The 22,961-nt window shown below is 40.9% G+C and overlaps 1 protein-coding gene across 1 annotated transcript in view; it reads right to left on the reverse strand.

Moving 5' to 3' along the window:
• zswim5 (zinc finger, SWIM-type containing 5) overlaps positions 1–22,961 on the reverse strand; it is a 273,431-nt gene that overhangs the window by 216,709 nt on the left and 33,761 nt on the right. The window lies entirely within an intron of this gene.

A 22,961-nucleotide genomic window follows, 5' to 3' on the forward strand; every position in this document is an offset into this window, starting at 1 on the left:
GGTGGCCATTGCTGAGACTGCAGCTGCATGGGGAAGGCACCTCAATGGCTGGGCACCCTCAGGAGGGATAAGTGGGGTTGGGGGATGCCGGGGCCAAACAGGCAGGCCCCGGTGATCGGGTGTTTGGGGGGTGGGCAGTGCGGTGTTTTGCAATCAACAGGTGGTGGCATTGCTGTTGGGAGGGGTGGGGGGGGGGGGGGCTCTGCCTGTGGGCCATGGAATGCATCCCCCACCCCCGGAGCACATTGGCAGGTTTCAATGGGTGGTCTCCCCACACTGTGCGGGCCTCCCTGACACGGGCAAGATGCCCGCAGAGGCAGGAATTTTTTATTTTGTATTTATTCCTGGGATGTGGGTGCCACTGGCCAGGCCAGCATTTATTGCCCATCCCTAATTGCCCTTGAGAAGGTGGTGGTGAGCTGCCTTCTTGAACCACTGCAGTCCATGTGAGCTAGGTATATCCACAATGTTGTGAGGAAGGGAGTTCCAGGATTTTAACCCAGCAACGGTGAAGGAACGGCGATATAGTTCTAAGTCAGGTTGGTGTGTGACTTGGAGGGGAACTTGCAGGTGGTGGTGTTCCCATACATTTGTTGCCCTTGTCCTTCTGGTTGGTAGAGGTCACAGGTTTGGAAGGTGCTGTCTAAGGAGCCTTGGTGCATTGCTGCAGTGCATCTTGTAGATGGTACACACTGCTGCCACTGTGTGTCAGTGGTGGAGGGAGTGAGTGTTTGTAGATGGTGTGCCAATCAAGCAGGCGGCTTTGTCCTGGATGGTGTTGAGCTTCTTGAGTGTTGTTCAAGCTGCACCCATCCAGGCAAGTGGACAGTATTCCATCACACTCCTAACTTGTGCCTTGTAGATGGTGGACAGGCTCTGGGGAGTCAGGAGGTGAGTTACTAGTCTCTGACCTGCTCTTGTAGCCACGGTATTTATATGGCTACTCCAGTTCAGTTTCTGGTCAATAGTAGCCCCTAGGATGTTGATAGTGGGGGATTCAGGGATGGTACTGCCATTGAATGACAAGGGAAGGTGGTTAGATTCTCTCTTGTTGGAAATGGTCATTGCCTGGCACTTGTGTGGCGCAAATGTTACTTGCCACTTATCAGTCCAAGCCTGGGTATTGGCAAGGTCTTGCTGCATTTCTGCATAGACTGCTTCAGTATCAGAGTCGTCGCAAATGGTGCTGAACATTGTGCAATCATCAGCGAACATCCCCACTTCTGACCTTATGATTGAATGAAGATCATTGTTGAAGCAGCTGAAGATGGTTGGGCCTAGGACACTACCCTGAGGAACTGCTACAGTGATGTCCTGGAGCTCAGATAATTGACCTCCAACAACCACAACCATCTTACTTTGCGCTAGGTATGACTTTAACCAGCGGAGAGTTTTTCCCCGATTCCCATTGACTTCAGTTTTGCTCAGGCTCCTTGATGCCATACTCGGTCAAATGCTGCCTTGATGTCAAGGGCAGTCACTCTCACCTCACCTCCTGAGTTCAGCTCTTTTGCCCACGTTTGAAGAAAGGCTGTAATGAGGTCAGGAGCTAAGTGGCCCTGGCGGAAGCAAACTGAACATCACGGAGCAGGTTATTGCTAGGCAAGTGCCGCCTGATGGCACGGTTGATGACATCTTCCATCACTTTACTGATGATTGAGAGTAGACTGATGGGGCGGTAAGTGGCAGAATGTGGCCCTTAATTGGCCATATAAGTGGCTCAATTGACCTCCCGGCAGGTGGCCAATCTACCAGCTTTCCCACAGCTGGTATAATGGCATGGCGACGGGAAGACGTTCAAGTGCACCCCCAACGCCTCCCTGCCATTTTGCCAGCCTTCCTGTCTCCCAGCCTGTCACCAAAGGCTTGGTAAAATTCCAGGCATTGTCTTTAATTTGACACTAATTAGAAATCTAAATCTGTGGCCAAAGAATGGCTCATGTAGAAAATGAAAATTGTGATATATTGTTGAACATACGTGTTCTTTGAAGATCTTGCAGGGTAGGGCACTTCATCGGGGCAGAAAAGGAGAAGCTTTGCTCTGCATTTAAAATTGTAACTAACATGGGAATGTTGGCATGTTGGGGGCACAAGATTTCCTTTGCGTGGTATGTGTACACCAAAATGGCAAATCTGTTCTTTATAGGTTGATTTATGATAGCCATCCACATAATGCACAAAGGTGCACTTGCCCCTCGGATGTCTGATAAGATTATGCGTTCCACTATTTCCCAGTGCTAAAACTTGCCTAAGCATTTTCCTAAGCGTATTTATATTGATGATCTGAATTATTCTATCAGTAATTATACGAGTAAAGCAGTACCATCCCTTTGGAAGAAAATTACCATACTTGAAAAGTATACAGCATTTTCTTTTTTTAAAAAAAGGATCTTTTCAGCTCACATCTTTTCCTCACAGCCTTCTTTGTACCAATGCAGATCTGATACTGAAATTACATTTGCCAGTAGAAAACTTGCTAAGCTTAGCCACAATGTGCAACCTACAAGTATTTAATTCTAAACTACAAAAATACTAGCAGAAGAAATGGCATATATTTAATAAAAATGAATGAGGCAGATGGCCTGGAATAACCAAGCAGCCATATTATTTACCTAGTTGCCAGAGGTTTTTTTTTCCTGAGTTCTTTTTGTCTACGGTACAAGAAAACCCAAATCCAATATGCTTGCTCTGAACACCATTTGACAAGTTTAATCTCACACAGGATAGAGCGTGCATTGACTCTGAAATTACATGAAGTAGTACTACTGTATCACATAGACGCTATCCATTTCACCTACAGAGCATCTATCTGCTTCTCTTTGTTCCCAGCTGTGACTCAGAATGTAGAAATATATAATGATGGAACTATTCACAACAGTTCAATTCTCCATCTCCTGTTTGTCTCCCGTTTGATCGACCCTGAACAAATAGACAACAGCCACAAACAAAAATTTACACAATGGACAAAGCTGCAATATAAATCCAGCATCGTAAGCTAAAATAAACTCTGAAGGAAATCAGCATGAGATTCCCTGGAGGAGGGGGTCTCCATTTCACTTTAATCTGGAGACATGTTAGGCCCTAATTCTACGCTTACATTGCAAAACTTCAGCATTGATGCAAAGCAAAATGCTACAGTGGTAATTTTGCCTAAGATATAAGAGCAATGTAGAACTACAATTTATAAGTCACTTCAATATAAAGCTCGAGTTTAGGTCAGGATTTACAAATCTCGTACAGGAACAAGGTATAAAAGCAAATCAGAAGCACATGCTTTGCTAGTTTGCTACCTATACAATTTTAGAACCAAAATACTTCTTGCAGTTGGTAAACAAAAGAGAACATTGCTGAACCCAGATGAGGGGTAAGGGAAATAAGAGAAATATCTGCATTTCAGCAAAGTCAGAGTAATGTTGCATCCCTTTTGTGTGTTGCCTATTTTTGAGATTCATGTGTAAGTATTCATCTTTTGGACATCTATGTTGTAAATGTGAATTGGTTCACACAGATAAATAACAAAGACTATAGGTTGAGTAATAATTGGCCTAAACAATATAATAATGAATAAAATAAAATAAAATAAGAAATCTCAATACTTTAGAATAACAAAGAACTGCAGAAAAAAAAGGTCATTATATATAAAAAAGACTACTTGGGAGCATGATCAGACTGTAATATGCAAGTGACTGCAAATCACTTGAGCATTGTGCTATGTCTACTGCAAACACCCAAATAATGCATGACGCAGAGTCTGTACAGCAATGTTCAGTTTTAATTTTTCAAAAGGTAAACTGTCCAACAAAAAAGCTGCTCAATATTTGCAGTTTTTTTTAAAATTACAACAAATAGCAAATAGAAAAAACATCAAGACTATTTTGCTTTACTACACTCAATGTCCTCATTCTCCAATACTCAACAGAGTCACACCATGGCACTTGGTTAGTGTGAATAAGTGTCTTACCCATCAGTGCACTATGGATGTGCTCTTCTGGGGGTGCCAATGGTGAATATACTCATGTCAGCAGGCCTGCCTGGCCAGACAATACACCACTGTCACATTTAATGACATGTGATGTGGGGGCGGGGGGGGGGGCATATTTCACCTTGAGCACCTGGGTGGTAATCTACTGAGGGGATCATCTATTATTGCACAACCCTCCTGACTTTTAACCTAACAAAAATCATGCAGGTTCTACATCAGGTGGCCAATCCCTCAATCCATTTACCTGAAGAAAAATACCAGTGCAGCCAACTTTCAAGTAATCAAATGGCAATATTTTAAAGTTACCCCTACATGGGAGATCAAGAGTAGAGCAGCAGGAGAAAATAAAAGGGAAGTAAAATGATTTGGAACTTTAAAAAGATAGAAAATAGAAGAGGAATAATTAGCAAGTTGGTAAAATTACAGAAGGACACAGATAATAGTGAACAGGTTAGGAAAAGAGGAACATCAGCTTGTGTAGAATATTACTTTTGGTCAAATTTTTTTTATAGCATTTATTTAAATCAAAGTTATTATAAAGTTATTCCTGGTTTTTAAAAGACCTTACTATTGTATTACTGATGTAATTTTCAGCATCATAGCATGTGAGTTATTTGACCCAGGGAGATAGGAATTTATTTGCATTTAAAGCAGAAATTATTTGTGCCAGAGTGGCAGTTACAAGGTATATTTAATTATCAAGAATTTATCAAGTCTAAAAGCTTGTTTTTGAAACTTACTAGAGTCTACAGGCAACTCATCTGAACACACAGCTACTTTACTTGAATTGTCTGTTAATTCGCACTGAAATCATGCAAAAACATCTACCACTGAAATTGGGCTTAATTCAAACGACTTAATTTGAATTCCTTGTTAATTCGTATTTGAATTCCCACCACAAGTGGGTTCAGACCGATATCTATCTTATTTAAATTCAACTCCATGATCAACATTGGATACTGAGGTGTGGCAACTCTCCTCCATCTGAGTGCAATGCATTGTCATATCAAGATAGAGGGCAGTTTTATAATATGGCTATCCAGAACGTACAAGACCCTTACCAAAATCAAATTTGAAATTGAGAAAACTGTGGCACTAAAATATAACTTTTCTCCCTATATCCTACCCATCTTCCTGAAAAGCAAGAGAATGATCAGAAGTTTTGCAGCCCAGGAAACAACACAACTCGGCTTATCCCAATGTCAAATTAGTTTCTCTGAGCTAGCTCAATCAGCGTGGGACAAGTAATCTTCCTGGACTACCTGGGAAAGATGAATGAATTCACAGAAGAATTTGAAATTGATCCTGATTCTGCATTACAGATCAGCTGCATCCAAAATTGGAACAAAATCAAGTAATTGTCCCTAGTATAGGTAGATGGTAAGAGAATTGAGGGAAGGTGGGGATGTGGTAGGGAATATGGGATTAATGTAGGATTAGTATAAATGGGTGGTTGATGATCAGCACAGACTCGGTGGGCCAAAGAACCTGTTTCAGTGCTGTACCTCTCTATGACTCTAAGATACAGCACATGGGGAGACAACTGGGTGAGCAATAAAATTGCTGAAAATTTCACTCTTCAATAATCCCAATGACATATTTAATACAGAAGCAACTTGCCTTTTTGAGAAGTTGCACCCAGGCAGCAAGTTAGCTTTTATCAATGAAAAATGCTCAGTTGGGAAATAAAGTTAAGCAACAAATTACTGTTACGATCTGTGCTTGCATAACCGGGATGGGGAAAAAGCCAATGGTGATTGGAAATTCCAAAAAGAACACAACGTTACCATTGTTAATCACTTTTGGCACTTTAAATTGGCCACAGTAGCAGAGAAAGAAGCTACACTTAGCACAAATCGAGGATCATGCAGAGGCACCACAACCAAATCTGAAGCAGTATACTGATCTGAGTGCACAAGCTCTCTGTTGTGACTGCCTGCAGTCCAGTGTACCACCAAACCCACTGAAGGAAGTCCTGGCGTCTGGATTGCTGACCAAATTGGAAATTGTTGCTGTTGTGTGGGAAGATCCTATTACTAGCGAGGATGAGAGTGAGGAAGAGGTCCAGGTGAAGTGAACCGATCCAGCACACAGATGAAGAAGAGAAACCAGCCTCCACCACAGCCAAGGTGTACAATTATCTGCGATTGCTAAGGATGCGGCCAACAGCTAAGCCAGATGTCCTAATGGAATTTTTCCACTGTGAATAGAATTAACACTTATCTGGCCAAACATGCTATTGGCAGGGAGCAAACCACAATCAAGAGTATTTAGCAAAATGATTGGACTTTGCATTGTGCAACTTGTACAGTGCTCAAATTTTGATCACGTGCATTTCATACAAACATACGAACAAGGAGCAGGAGTAGGCCACTCGGCCCCTCGAGTCTGCTCCGTCATGCAACAAGATCATGGCTGATCGGATTGTAACCTCAATTCCACATTTCCGCCTACCCCAATAACCTTTCACCCCCTTGCTTATCAAGAATCTATCTACCTCTGCCTTAAAAATATTCAGACTCTGCTTTCACTGCCTTTTGAGGAAGAGAGGTCCAAAGACTCACAACCCTCAGAGAATTCTCCTCATCTTTGTCTTAAATGGATGACACCTTATTTTTAAATAGTGAGCCCTAGTTCGAGATTCTCCCACAAAGGGAAACATCCTTGCCACATTCACCTGTCAAGACCCCTCAGGATCTTATATGTTTCAATGAAGTCGCCTCTTACTCTTCTAAACTCCAGCGGATTCAAGCCTCGCCTGTCCAACCTTTCCTCATAAGACAACCCACCCATTCCAGGTATTAGTCTAGTAAACCTTCTCTGAACTGCTTCCAATGTATTTACATCCTTCCTTAAATAAGGAGACCAATATTGTACACAGGACTCCAGATGTGGTCTCATCGATGCCCTGTATAACTGAAGCATAAACTCCCTACTTCTGTATTCAATTACCCTCGCAATAAACAATAACATACTATTAGCTTTCCTAATTACCTGCTGAACCTTTTACGATTCATGCACTAGGGCACCTAGATCCCTCTAAATCTCAGTGCTCTGCAATCGCTCACCCATTTCGATAATATGCTTCTTTTTTATTCTTCCTGCCAAAATGAACAATTAACCTGTTTTTAGTCTTCCTCTGAAGTGCTTGGATGTGCTGTTCCAATAAAATTGCTTAATTCTCACAATTCGATAATTCACATTTTTCACAATTCACAAGCAAAAATTGGATTTGAATTAAAGACCACTAAACACTATTCCCTAATGTTGGACCCATTGTGGCCTGACTTGTACCTCCCCAAGTCTTGCGATAGGGGATTAAGAGGTTTCTAGTGACTCTAATTAACATAATTTTAATGCACACACTGCATTCAATTCGCATAATGGAGTAAGTTTATCCCATTTGGTGAGCATTGTTCAGTTTCATGATAGTGGGATGTAGTTTGAATTCACATACTAAAATGATTTATATGGAGAAATCACTTATATGCTCAATTACATCTCAAGCTTTATCATTAAAACACAGCATATAATATTGAAAAATCTTTAATCCTTTCCAGCCATTATAAGGCAAAATATTTAATACAAAAATTGAAAATCCAGTTTTAAAAAAGCCTTGATAAACTGCACTAACCACCAGTGAACATAAGGACATAAGAAATAGGAAGATGAGTAGGCCATTTAGCCCTTCAAGCTCGCTCCACCATTCAATGAGATCATGGCTGATGTACTTCAACACCATTTTCCTGCACTATCCCTGTAACCTTTATAAGAAAGTGTCATCTCCCTCGAGTTAAAAATGAAATGACAAGATTCAACATTTCATCTACTTCATCATCATAGGCTCTTCCTAAACTTTTAAAAGATCCATTTTCAGCTCCTATATACAAACCAATAACCAAAGGCTAGGCCTTTACGGGCGGCACAGTGGCGCAGTGGTTAGCACCGCAGCCTCACAGCTCCAGCGACCCGGGTTCAATTCTGGGTACTGCCTGTGTGGAGTTTGCAAGTTCTCCCTGTGTCTGCGTGGGTTTTCTCCGGGTGCTCCGGTTTCCTCCCACAGCCAAAAGACTTGCAGGTTGGTAGGTAAATTGGCCATTATAAATTGCCTCTAGTATAGGTAGGTGGTAGGGAAATATAGGGACAGGTGGGGATGTGGTAGGAATATGGGATTAGTGTAGGATTAGTATAAATGGGTGGTTGATGGTCGGCACAGACTCAGTGGGCCGAAGGGCCTGTTTCAGTGCTGTATCTCTAAACTAAAAAAACTAAACTATGACATACCTCTGGAATCCGCAATGTCCAAAAATGAGTTGAGCTTTCATCTGCTTTAGGCACAAGACTCTTGATTGAATTATGCGATATATATAATCAAGGATTTAATACTTTGCATTGTCTACTCGTCTTTGTGTTGTGTGGAATACAAACCATAGGAAAAAAAAGTACAGCCTACCCTTCCTCCAAAATCTCCCTCCTCCTCACCATCAACTTCCCCAGCTTCAACAAGAAACTTTATTTATCCATTAAACTAAACATTTATTCATGCCACAGAGATACCACCCTTTGCTTTCTAAATTCAATAAAAGCAGATGTGTTTGCAGAGTAACAAAGAGCCATTTGATTCTGTACTGGCGATAATAAGGGATTAAGTCACATGCACTGTTCCAAGCTTTGAGGGATCTGGGCCTGACCAAAATACAAAAACAAACATACAAAATAATAAGCAAATAAGGTCTTAATGCTGTATCAGCAATCCCATGCAAAACTCATTTAGTACAGATGAACTTCACACCATGCTCTTTCTTCCCCATTTGAAATTAAACAGCCACTATTGGGCAACCAAATGGCAACTTTGGTTCTTGAGCCTCATCATATGCATCATTTCAATAAATTTAACAAATCCCTTTCACTGTAAATGTTTCAGGAAAAAAAATATGAACACAAATAGGAGTGGAGTAGGCCACTTGGCCTTTCAAGTCTGCTGCGCCATTCAACAAGATCATCTTCTACCTCAACGTCATCTTCCCACATTATCCTCATATCCCTTAATACCCAAAAATCTATCCACCTCTATCTTGAATATACTCAACAACTGAGCATGCACAACTCCCTGCGTTAGAGAATTCCAGAGATTCACTACCATTTGAGTGAAGAAATTTCTCATCTCAATCCGAAATAGCCAACCCCTTATTTTGAGAGTGGCCCCGTGTTCTAGATTCCCCATCTAGGGGAAATGTTTTCTTAGCATCGACCCTATCAAGCCCCTTAAGAATTTTATATGCTTCAATCACATCACCTCTCATTCTTCTAAACTCCAGGGAATATAGGCCAAGTCTACTCAATCTCTCATCATAGGTTCCTGGGATGAGGGGATTGTCCTGTCTAGTGAACCTTCATTGCACTCCCTCTAGGACAAGTATGTCCTTTCTTAGATATAGAGACTAAAGCTGCAAACAATCTTCCAGGTGTGGACTCACCAATGCCCTGTATAATTGTAATAAGGGTTCTTTACTCTTCTACTCCAATCAATTTGTAACAAAAGCTAACATACCATTTACCTTCCTAATTGCTAGCTGTACCTGCATGTTAACATTCTGTGATTCATGTACCAGGGCACCCAGGTCCCTCTGAATGCAAACATGTCCCAGTAGCTCACCATTCAAAAATATTCTGCTTTTAAAGTTTTTTCCCCTACCAAAATGGACAACTTCGCACTTCACCACTCTGTATTCCATCTGCCATGTGCTTTCCCACCCTCCCAGCCCTGTGCATATCCCTTTGTAACCTCCTCACCACTTACTTTCTCAATTAACTTTGTATTGTCAACAACTTGGATACGTTACTCAATCCACTCATTGAAGTCATTGCTTATAGATTGTAAATAGCTGAGGCGCAAGCACTTGATCCTTCTGGTACCTAGTTAGTTGCAGCCTGTCAGCCCAAAAATGTACTGTTTAATCCTACTCTCTGTTTTCTGTTCATTAGCCAATCCTCATATTACCCCAATCCCATGAGTCCTAAATTAGTGTAATAACCTTGTATGGCACCTTATCAAATGCTTTTTGAAAATCCAAGTACGCTACATCCACTGGTTCTCCCTTATCCATTTTACTAGTTATATCCTCAAAAAACTCTAGCAGATTTGTCAAACACAATGTCCCTTTCAGAAATCTGTATTGATTCTGCTTATGACTCTCTAAGTGCCCTGATACCACATCAATAATAGATTCTAGTATTTTGCTTACTACTGATGTTAGGCTAACTGGCCTATAGTTCCCTGTTTTCTCTCTTCCCCTTTTCCTAAAAAGCAGGGTAATGTTTGTTACCTTCCAATTCCTGGGAACTGTTCTAGAATCTAAGGAATTCTGGAAGATCAAAACCAATGCATCCACTATCGCTGTTGCCACTTCTTTTAAAACCCTAGGGTGCAGGTTGTTAGGTTCAGGGGATTTGGCGCCACTTAAGTCTCATTAATTTCACCAATATTATTTTGTTACCTACACTGATTTCTTTAAATTCCTCATTCTCGCTAGACCCTTGGTTTCCCATTATTTCCGGAAATGTTTTTTGTATCTTCTACCATGAAGACAGATACAAAGTATTAGTTTAGTGTCTGCCATTTCCTTATTCCCCATTATAATTTCACCTATTTCTGCCTCTAATGGGCCCATGTTTACTTCCACTAATCTTTTCCTATTTACAAACCCACAGAAACATTTACAATGTTTTTATGTCTCTTGTTTCATTCACTTTCTTCTTTCACTTTCCTGATCTTCCTTTGCTGAATTCTAAAATCATCCTAATCCTCATGTTTACTCTCTTCCTTTGACCTAATACAATTTTCAACTCCTCGTTAGCTACAGTTAGACCATTTTTTGTGGGTTTTTGTGCCTTAAAGGAATGTATATTTGTTGCAAGTTATGTATCAATTCTTGAAATGCTAGCCATTGCTTATCTACCATCAAATCTTTTAATGCAGTTTCCCATTCTACCTTAGCCAACTCGCTCCTCATACCTACGTAATTTGCATTGTTTAGACTTAAGACCCTGGTTTCGGACTTAACTATATCACTTTCAAATGCAATATAAAATTCTATCATATTATGGTCACTCTTCCCTAAAGGCCCCTTACGACCAGGTTAATTAACCCTTTCTCATTGTACAATACTAAATACAAAATAGCCTTTTCCATAGTTGGTTCCTTGACATACTGATCTAGAAAACTATCTAGTATACATTGCATGAACTCATCCTCCATACTATTTCTTCAAATTTATTTTGCCTAGTCTATATGAAGATTCAAGTCCCCTATGATTACTGTATTACCATTATTTCATGCACCTCTAATTTCCTGATGTATACTCTGTCCTACACAACAACTATAACTCTTTCTTATGTGCTTATAAAAATCCTAGGTAATTCTATTCATGTTGATTCCCCCTCTTTAATATTAACTCTTATCCATTCTAATCTCCCTTCTTGCTTTTCTTCAATTTTTATGTTTTTCATAGTTTTCTTCATCCCTTGCATATTTCTTTTGCATCTTTTTTAAACCTTTATCTCTCAATAGAGTTTGCAAGTTCTCCCTGTGACTGCGTGGGTTTTCGCCAGGTGCTCCGGTTTCCTCCCACAGACAAAGACTTTCAGGTTGATAGGTAAATTGGCCATTGTAAATTGCCCCTAGTATAGGTAGGGGAATATAGGGAAGGTGGGGATGTGGTAGGAATATGAGATTAGTGTAGGATTAGTATAAATGGGTGGTTGATGGTCGGCACAGACTCCGTGGGCCGAAGGGACTATTTCAGCGCTGTATCTCTAATAAAATAAAATAAAATAAAATAAAATGTGGAAGGTTTCAGAAAAGGGTAAATTCAAAAGCAGCAAGGGAAATATCAAGGCTCTACACAGTGCAGCATTTTGGACAAAAATAAGCAGAGTGGGTCAGGAAGGGACAGTGAGAGTAACAAAGATTAATGATGAAAGTGACAGCAGGGAAAACTAGTAAAAAAGTCAAAGCTAAGGCACTATAAGGAGAATAAAACCAATGTTTACATATTGTCATGCAGGCCTCCACCCACCAAGAATGAAGCACATTAATTTCACCATATGGACATTAAACTTCAAAGTATTGCTGGGAAGAGGAGAAGGCCTGATACAAGGAATTGCCAGGCCTGCCTGGAAGGACATTTTTTGCATAGTAGCAGACACTACTTGGAACAAAAGACCAGTCCCTGCTCCCAATACACAGAACAGATGTGGTCAGACCAATTTAGTCACATGACTAACTCACTGCTGCAGAGTTTGAACTGAGAGTTTTAAATTGGAGAAACAGTGTTTTGAAGACAGAAAGCTCTTGGCTCCTGGACTGAAGCAGACCTCCCCTCCTCCTGTCTGCTCCCATCTCTTTCTCACCAGCTTTTGAATCCATTGAAGACACATGAACCCCAAGAGAGAAAAGTCTCCTACAGTGAACAAGGTTTAAGAATACTGGGCCCCAACAAAAAGCAAGAATTACCTACAAGCAAGGACTCTACAGTAAGCTCAAAGAACCATAACAACACTTCAGATATTACCTCAAACCTTTCCATTTATTTTTTTCTTCTGCTCTTTTCTGTCCCTATCGCATATGCATGCTAGTGTGGGGCGCGGCTGTATCCGTTGGCGTTAACTGAATTAGAGTTTTAAGCTTAAGTTTAATAAATTTCACGTTTCTTTTTTAAACTTAAGAAAGCCTGTTTGTGCTAATTTTTTTACCTTATAATTGGAAAGTGGTGAACAAGGATTCACCAAGGCGGAGCTAAAAACACGGTGTGTTTAAAATTAAACCCTGTTACAGTAAGACCAGGTGAAGACTGAGAGGGACCCCGAGACACCTTCTCACCTGGTCGTACAATATGGATTTTTGGAGAGCATTTGACAAGGTGCCACATAAGAGGCTCATTATTAAAGCCATGGAATATGGTATCAAAAGGTAATGCAGACACGTGGATAGAGAGGCGGCCAGAACATAAAGAGAAGTAAATGGATATTTTTTGGATTGGTGGTATGTGGTTAGCAGTGTTCCAGAGCTCTTAAAATTTGGGCATATGCACAAGGGTAATGATACTTAAGTTTAATCATGATATCAACTTAGATGGCAATGACATCTGTGAGAAAAAAATGTAGAACGACTTACACAGAAGCAAAATACAGAAGTACAATTCGATGGAGAGCTGTGTAGTATATTTTGAGAAGAAAAGTAAAATAAAGTATACTTTAAATTAAAACCATTTTAAGAGTGGAGGAACAGAGGCGATAGTGCAAGTACAAAGATGGTTTAAAAGGCAGGAGTGCAAACAGAATACAAAACTCAGAGTTTTATACATAGGGACAGGTGTAAAAGCAAGAAGGTGATGTCGAATTCATGCAAGATATTAGTCTGGAGAAGTACTGTATGCAATTCAGCTAATCTCATATTGGAGGAATTTTAGATACCTGAAAAAGGTACAAAGATTCACTATGATCCAGAGAATGAGATTATAGTCCTGAAGAAAAGATTCAAAAAATTGCTGCTTTTCTCATTGGAACAGAGGGGGGGAAATAACAGGTTTTCAAATGATGAATGAATAAAGGTTGAAAGATTGTGTTTCCTGGTTGGAAAATAAGTAATAAGGGAGCACAATTTGAGATAAATCCATTAGAGGAGAAAGGGAAAAGTTAGAAGTGCTTTCACACAGAGTTATTAAAGTATAGAATGCTTGACCACAAGTGGCTACCGAAGCAGAGACTGTAACATTATTTAAAATAAAATTGAACAGAAATCTGAAAAGGAAGAATATGAAAGGGTTCAAGGAAAAGTGCTGGATAATGGACGAAGATATTAGATAGCTCCAAGAGAAGAGCTAGAACCACCTTGCTCAGACCTAATGGGCCAAATGGTCTCCTGTGCTGTAATTTGTGATTCAATCACTGAATATTTTAAATGATGAATATGTTCCACACAAAGAACAATCTTCTAATCTATCACATCATTTATGGGATTGTGTTATAGCACAGAAATCATGAAGTGTAAAACATATCCCTCAAATTGCACATTTGTAGCAGAAAATTCCAATGATCTCAGAGGATCAAAGGTTATGGGTTAAAATGAATGAAGGCAGGTGTCTGGTCTATCCACAACCTGAACACATTCTCTTTCTGAGCCTCAAAGGCCATTTGAATTTCCTGGTAAGTCATCAATACAGCAAATCCCAAAGATCAGCTTTATAAAGGATCTACTATACTAGGATTCTGACACACAGGACTGGAACGCCCCCATAAAAATGACTGCTACCCAACTTCCTGACTAGCACCAAAAAAAATCATTCACACTGAATTTAAGATCAATTTCTAGCACATCTTTTAAATTGAGAATGGATACCTGGGAATGATTACAAGGTGATAATCTAATCAAAGGCATTCAGATATTTTTAACATATGTATGCAATAGAAACCTGGGAACAATTACATAGCCATAAAGGGTGGGCTGGAGCAGTTACAAAAAAAAAGAGGCTCATACAATGTTATGAGACACAAAAACAAAGCATGATCAATTTACTGTAAGTTGAACCTAAACATCATTTAAAAAATAATTACTTGCACCTTTACAAATATACACACAACACTGCTATTACTTGACAGAATAGGAGGGAGTGACTGGTGAGGGTGGATTAGAAAGTGTAATTTTCTTCCCTGCTCATAGGTGCCACTGTCCACATTTAACAGCCAGTAAGCTTTCTTCAGCTCACATACAATGTCAACACCATTTGACATACTGCTATAAAATTCCTGCAGTTTTAAATACTGCTCCACATAAAGGCAGTAAAGCGATCAATGGATTCAGTAGTCATTTACGATATAAATAAATACAATGCAGTATGTCATGAAGACCCCACCTGCCAAGAACAAGGCATATTAATTTCATCATAAGAATATTAATTTTAAAACTGCTGCTGGAAGGAAGAGATGACTTGTTTAAAGAGATCAGCAGTGGCTGGAAAACATTTGGATATTAAGAGACAGTGCCTGCAGACAATATAACGGCTCCCTGATCCAATTAACCCAAATTGATTTTGATCACCAGACATTGAACGTGCAAGAAAGACAGCATCCAGGGTGTCTGCTAAGATGGAGAATCAACAAATGCAGGAGTTTGTTAAAACAGCTAGTCACATGACTAACCTGCCAGCCCAGATTTTTGTTTGAACTGCTCACAGCACAGTTTGGGGAGACTGCAACTGAACTTGGAAGAAAGTCTCTCTCCTGGCTAGCGCTCCCTCCCTCTCTCATGAATCTCCAGATCCACTGAAGTCACTTAAACCTCAAGAGAGAAAAGACTCCTCCATCCAAACAAGTTTTAAAGTGTGCACTGGGCCCCAATGAAAGGGCCAGACTTACTGGCAATAAAAGACTCTACATCGAATTCAAACGACCGTAAATAAATCCCAGCTGTTGCCTCAAACTTTTCCCCTTTATTCTTTCTGCTTTTCTGTCTCTATCTGCGCGGGTGTTTATCGTGTATGCATGCCAGCATGGTCGCGTCGGGTATTCGTAGTCGTTAACCGAATTAGAGTTTAAGCTTAACAAACTTCCACCTTTCTTGTTTAAATCTAAGAAAACCTGTCTGGTTGATTTCTTTGCCTTACAATTGGAGAGCAGTGAACAAGGATTCACTGAGGGGGGATCTAAAAACATGGCGTTTTAAAAATTAAACCCTGTTATAGTCAAACCAGGCACAGGCTGAGAGGGAACCCCTAAACCCCTTCCTCACCTGAGGTAACAAGCATCTTAGAATAATACAGCACAGAAAGAAGCTATCTGGCCCACTGTGTCTGTGCTGACTCTTCCAAAGAGCTATCCAATTAGTCCTACTCCCCTCCCTCTTTTCCCATAGCCCTGCAAATTTTTCCTTTTAAGTATTTATCCGATTCCCTTTTCAAATCTGCTTCCATCATCCTTTCAGGCAGTGCATTCCACGTAACAACCCGCTGTGAAAAAAACGTTTTCCTCTGTCACTTCTCATTCTTTCACCAATCACCTTAAATCTGTGTCCTCTGGTTAACAACCCTTCTTCCCCTGAAAACAGTTGCTCATTACAGACTGTTCCAAAACACTTCAAAATTTTGAACACCTCTATCAAATTTTCCTTAACCTGCTCTGCTATAAAGAACAATCCCAGTTTCACCAGGAAACTGAAATCTTTCATCCCTAGCAGCATTCTAGTAAATCTCCTCTGCACCTTTCCAAGGCCTTGATAGCCTTCCTAAAGCATGATGCCCAGGATTTGGCCACAATTGTCCATCTGGGGCCTAATCAGTGCTTTATAAAGCTTTAGCATAGTTTCCTTGCTTTTGAACTTTTTAGGCTGAATTTTATTAGTGCGCCGCACATTGCAGCAGTGCGCTTTGAACTCGATGGGCATCCGACACAGAAGTGCGCAGCTGAAACCCCGCGATATTTCGCACAGGGGCTCATTTAAATGGAGGGGGTGAAGCGGCTAACCACAATGACAGAGGGGGTGGTCGCTCCGTACCCAGCAATGGCGTCCGGCACCGCCGTGCAGGTGCCCTTTTTAAAGGGATTTAGGCCCTTCAGACTCTTTAAAAAATTTTAAGTGACAGAGTACTGAAAAATAAAAGATTGACATTTTTTTTCAGGTCTTGAACTTTACCCCCGAATTTCACCCTCTACCCCTTCCCACCATCCCCAAAGCCAATAAGAAGTGTTTTTTCCGCTTCTCCCTCACCTACCCACCCCCCCCCCCAACCCTGATAATTTTAGTCCTCCCCCCCTTCCCACCAGTGTCTCGCCTTGGAACTCTGAAAGGAGTTCCAAAGGCACACGACGTACGGCTGGCGACCATAAAATTGGAGTGGGACGGCCGCCGCGACCAGGTAAGTTTATTTGCATTTCGTGTTAATTAATTTCAATATGTAAATTCAGGCCCCGCCGCCAAGTGGCGGGGGGTGGGTGGGCGCACTGAGGCCTCGCTGCCGCTGGTAAAATGCGGCAAGGCCTTCTCGGCATCAGGGGTCATGGCAGGTCGCTCTCACAAGTATTTTATGCACCACCACCCCCGCAAAGCCACATCGAGAGGCTGGTAAAATTCAGCCCTGTGCCTCTATTCATACCTGGAATTTCGATAATTTAATCATGGGGTTTTAAACACTATTAACTAGGAAAATTAAGTCGCTGTGTTTTACGAATCATTTGACTTTTGAGATTAATTACCGGTTGAAATCACTCCATGGGTTTCCGTTTCTTTATTTTTAACAAACTATGAAATGCAATATGTTACATTGGTGAAGATATCTTGAAAAAACAACGGGTTAATTACTGCAAGTTGACTAAGAAGTAACTATGGTTGGTTGCTAGTGGGTCCAAAAATTAGACAAGTACATGCCAACATTTTATAATGAGAAAATCATATGTAAACAGCTCACTGTTATGTTTGTTCATGAACAAATCAAATCAAAAAAACTTTGAAAATATTTGTTTACCACATTTTTCTCAGTAACTAAAATTAAAATTTTCCAGGGTATTAAACTATTTTAAATTTAAAAATTACATTTTTCATAAAAATGATTAAGAACAGACCATTCAGCAGATAAATTTAATGCCTTAAAGCTTTACTTCAAGACTCTCAGCTGGCCTAAATAGCCTGGGCTACACCTGGATGTTTTTATCTAAAAACAGCTGAACATAACTTTCAACCACATCTGTGCATTCTGAACACAAGCAGTTTGTAGATTTTACCACCATACAATTTGTGCATGCAAATTTCTCCAGTATATAAACTGTCATGGGACTTATTTATTTTCTCCTTCGATTAAAACAGTGTGCCTTTAAGACGCTGTTAAAAACAGTGTACCTTAAAAAGAGAGAAGAGTTTTTGATTTCTGAGGCGCAGTGTGCCAACTGCACTTTTTACCTAGGCGACAGCAGGAGAGAGAGGTCACATGTATAATATTTCAACTTAACTGTGTGGAAAAACCAGCAAAAAACAGTTTTGAGACACACCAGTGAAGCGTGCTTACTGAAAAAAGGAGCTGTCCATTTCTCGCAGAAGAAATTCTGCAAGGAGCTACAGGCCAAGTTAATTGTCTGAGGAAAAAACCCTTTGAAGAGACCATTTGTATTGCTGGAGGTAGCAAAATTCCTTTTCTTTACTTCCAATCTAAGAGTCTTTGCTTCAAGATTGACTCTCTTGACTGACTGTGTTTGCTGAATTCGCAGTAAAGTTTCGACTGAGACACCGTCGGTTTTAAAATTCAAGTAGACCTATTGCTGTGCTCATTGTTGAGAGAACTGTGCGACGCCTGCTGCAGCCGTAGCGTTTGAATGCCTATCGATTGAAGGACTGTTTCATCAAATCCGGGTGGAGATTTGAGTGGCATTTGATTATTTTTACACTTGGATACCTCACCCAACAGGAACGACACCCACAAAGACTTAATAACCCAGTTATTTATTTATTCTTAAGCAACAGCTAATTTTTAAAACATCATTTTCTTTAAAAACCGGTTAACCATTAATTTTTGAATTTGTGTGTATGAATAGGGGAGTTAGGTTAAAATAAGAAGTTAAGAGTGCTTAAGATTTAGTTTTAATAAATAATTTGTTGTTGTCTAAAGATACCCAGTTTGGTCTGTTTTTATTCTGCAGGTTACTAGAGTGTTTAATTTGGCTGTTTTCCAGTTGGGTGGGAAAACTTTAATAATATGCTGCGACCTGTGGAGTGATGGGACTGAATTGACATTGCGTTGCTCCCGCCTCGGTTGTAACAAATCTGTGCATCAACAGGAGTTTAAGGGTAAAAGTGTGTGGTCCTTCATGCTGTGAAGAATTCACAGATTCCATGCATTTGCAAAATAAAACTTGAGAAAAATATTCAAACTACATTCCAGGCTAGTGATTACCTTTAAACTTATTAACACATGCTGTTTTCTTGTAAACTACAAACACCTGTAATTACAACTGGTATAATTTATTGGTTGAGGGTTAGAAAAGAGCACAGATTGTTTATCAAGAACGGATTTTTTTTTTTTAAAACCACTCATCTTTATTTGAGTTCAAAATTTCAGTTATTTCAGATATTTCTCTCTCCTGGAACATTTTTGAGACTAAAGGAACTTTTAACTGTACAAGAACTTTGTAATTTAATTTGTTTATAAAAAATTATCTTTTATTAAGAACTGTATAAACTAACAAACATACTAATTAAGTGATAATGGGTATATTTCCCTCTCCTGGCGTATAGAAAATGTGCTCCCAGCCAGTGATTTCTGCTCATTAATCTATTCATCCTGCACCAGTTGTCAGAAAATGTACCCTTAAAAGACTTAATGCAAGAATGTAAAGTCAGAAATTGGCCAATGATGGGGGGGGGGGGGGGGGGGGGGGGATGGAATATCTGAAAACTCAAAAGGCATGGCAGACAGGTCAGGGGAGGAGGCTTACAGGCAGGCACACAGTGCAGAGGTGGCACATTTTAGTCCAAAACAGGTCTAGTATATTTTGTATACATTCTCCTGGGCCATATTTCCTCACAAGATTAATAGACCCTGCCCTGTATGTCATACTCTGGGTTCCAAATCCTCCAAAACCCCCTCTGTTGTCCTTTAATATCAAGCTCACATCTGCCGATTCCCTCCATTCCCCGAACCACCTCCTTTGTGCTCACAAATCCCTCGAGCACATTCCCAGTTCTCCCTGTCTCAGGACTATCCCCAAAGCTCCTGGGCCCAGAGACTTCCCCTACCAAGTAAAGTTAAATTACAATGAGATCCCCAACATTCCTAGAACCCCAAGCTTCCTGGTATCCCCCCAAAATACTGCTAGGTCCTAGACACCATGCCAGTAACACCAGAACTAAGACCACCTTCCAGGTGCTCCTGGAACCAACACCACTTCTAGTTCTGATATGCCAATGTCGCTGATCAGACTAATTGGCATAATATCCCAGTTCTCAAAAAAATTGTTCTTAAGATGTGTGTGACATTGACAAGGCCACTTTTCTTTTGTCTATCCCTAGTTGTCCTAGAAGGTGGTGACCCTTCTCCTTCTATCACTAAAATCTTTGTAATAATGTGGTTCAGACAATGGCATAGGCAGGAAATTTGATCTAGTGATGATGAAGGAACAGGAATATTTGTCCAAATAAAAATGATGTGTTACTTTGAAGTGACGGTGCTCCCAGGACACTGCTGCTCAATTTTTTGTGGTAGGGGTTGCAAGGGAGGAGGATGGTGTCAAAGTCATCATGACAACTTGCTGAAGTGCACCACGTAGATTGTACATACATACTGCAGTTGGTGCTGGAGGAATGCAAATTGAGTCCAGGGACACTGATGAAAAAAACTGGTCCATCATTGATGACGTCAAGGTTCTTGAGTGTTGTGCAGCAGCACCATTATGAGAGTGGTGAATATTTTTATAAATGGTGCTGAGGCTTTGAGGGATCAGGGGTTGAGCCGCATGTCAAAGAGCACCCAGGTACCCAGTCTCTGTCCTGCCCTTATATTTTTGATATGGCTGATCCAGTTCAACTTCTGGTCAGTGAAGTCGTCCAAATGTTAATGGCGGGGGATCTCAGTGAAGGCAGCACCATTGAAGATCAAGGGGAGATAGCTGGGTTTCCTGTTGTTTAAGATAGTCATTATACTGCATTTAAGGTTGTGCGAATGTTACTATTTTAGTCCAAGCCTGGATGTCATCCAGGTCCTGCTGTAGGTTGATATAGGTTGCTTCATTATGAAATCAGTTGTGAATAAAGCTGAATGCTGTGGAATCATTAGCGGAAAGCCCCAGACTTGACCTTAGATTGAAGAAAAGACATTGAAAAAGCAGTGAAGAATGGTCTAGCTGAAGATGCTCCCCTGACAAATTGCTATTTATGATGTCCTGGAGATGTAATGTCTGGCTTCGAACAACCACAAAACATCATCTTTTGCATCTGGTATGATTCTCACCATTGGAGGATTTGCCTTTTGACCTCCACTGACTCTAGCTTTTTTTTTAACGTCAATTGCTGCCTTGATGCTGAGGGCAGTTACTCTCACTTCTCCTCCAGTATTCATCTCTTGCGGTCCATGTCTACATCAAGGATGTGCTGAGCTCTGGAGTGGAGTGTATCTGGCAGAACCCAAACAGAATGGTGACCATGTGACTGATGAATAGGCATTGCCTGAAAGAACTAATGATGATTTCTTCCATCAGTTTACTGAGGATTGGAGGAGGCTGATAGTGCAGTATTTATACAGATTAGATTTATCCTACTTCTTTTGTGGATAGAACATACCTGGGTAATCTTATGCATTGTTAGGTGGATCCAAGTGTCATAGCTGTACTGGAACAGCTGAGCTGGGGAAGCAGTTAGCTCTGGTGCAATGATTTTCAGCAGTCAGGGTGTTGGCAGGGTCCGTAGCCTTTTCTGTGTTCATGCACTCGACTGCTTTTTTAATGCCACTTGGAGTGAACCAGATTGGCTGGATACTCTTAGCTATGATGTTGTGACCTTAGGAAGAGGTAGAGTAGTATATTTTACTCAGCACTTTTGACTGCAGAAACTTGCAAATATTTCAGCATTGTGTCTGGCACTCACACACTGTGCTCCACCTTAAATGATGATGGGGATATTCATGGAGCCTTCTCCTCTTCTTGCTAGTTGCCTGCTTATCCCCCAATATTTTCAATGGGATATGGTAGGGCATGGAGCTTTGCTCTGATCCATTGGTTGGACTGTTTAGCTATCCAAATCTGCTGCTTTTGGTGTTGGCACGCAGATAGTCTCGTGTAGTAGTTTCAATAGGTTTGCTCTTCGCTCTAAGGTACACCTGCTGTTCCTGTCACGCCATCTACAATCCTCATTCAAACACGGTTGTTTTTCTGGATTTGTAGTAATCAAGGACTGAGAGGCATGCCAGATCAAGAGGTTACCAATTGGAGTGATATAAAATCCTGTTGCTGATACCCTACAACACCTCATGGATGCCCAGTTCTGGGCTGCTAGGTCTGTTCCACTTAGTATGGTGATAACGCCATAATACGCAATGAAGGATGTCTTCACAAGAACTGTACAATGATCATACTATTGCGGATAAACATGACTATGACAGATAGGTTGGTGAGGATGTCAGATAGGTTACTTCCTCCTTTGGGTTCCCTCACCACCTGACAAGCCCAGTCTGGCACTAGCTTGGACACTGGTGGTGCTACTGTGCCACTCTGTGTGGTGGACAGTAAAGTCCCATACAGAATACATTCTGTGCCCTTGCTTCCCACAGAGTTTCCTCCAACATTACAGATTGATCAGCTGAGGCGGGGCAATAGGTGGCAATCAGTAGGCGGTTTTCTTAGCCTTTTTTCACTTAATCTGGCCTCATGAGGTTCAGAGTTAATATGATGACACCCAGGGCAGCAGCCTATATCACTGTGCCTCCAGGTTTGGTAGGTCCGTCGTGCCACTGGGACAGGACATGCCCAGGAATGGTGATGATATTGGCTGACAGTTATGATTCTGCTAGTATGATTGCGTCAGGGCTAGCTCTCCCACTGGTGCTGGTGAGAAGGACTTTGGAGCATTGACTGAGCTGAGCTTGCCTTGGTTTTATCCTAATAAACCTGTATTATTACCAATAGGTCCATCCAACCTGCTTATTGAACCTTGAGGTGATTTTTTTTTAATTGGGGAGGTTTGTCAGACCATTCCTGAGCGCACTGGAGACTCAACCAGGTAGGGTGCTACTGGAGTCAAATGGAGGCCAGATATGGGAGGGGTGACAGGCTCCCTTCTTTGTAGGAAATTAGTGAACTCGTTGGGTTTTTATGACGATTAGTGTTATTTTTCTGGTGCTTGCCCGCAAGTTCACAACTTTTTACTGTGGTGCTTATTTGCTTGTGCTGCTCTGTAAGTATTGTGGGATTTGAACTCATGGCTTTTGGGTTGCTAGGACCAAAGACT

This window comes from Heterodontus francisci, chromosome 8 (assembly GCF_036365525.1).
Source record: "Heterodontus francisci isolate sHetFra1 chromosome 8, sHetFra1.hap1, whole genome shotgun sequence".
NCBI lineage: Eukaryota > Metazoa > Chordata > Chondrichthyes > Heterodontiformes > Heterodontidae > Heterodontus > Heterodontus francisci.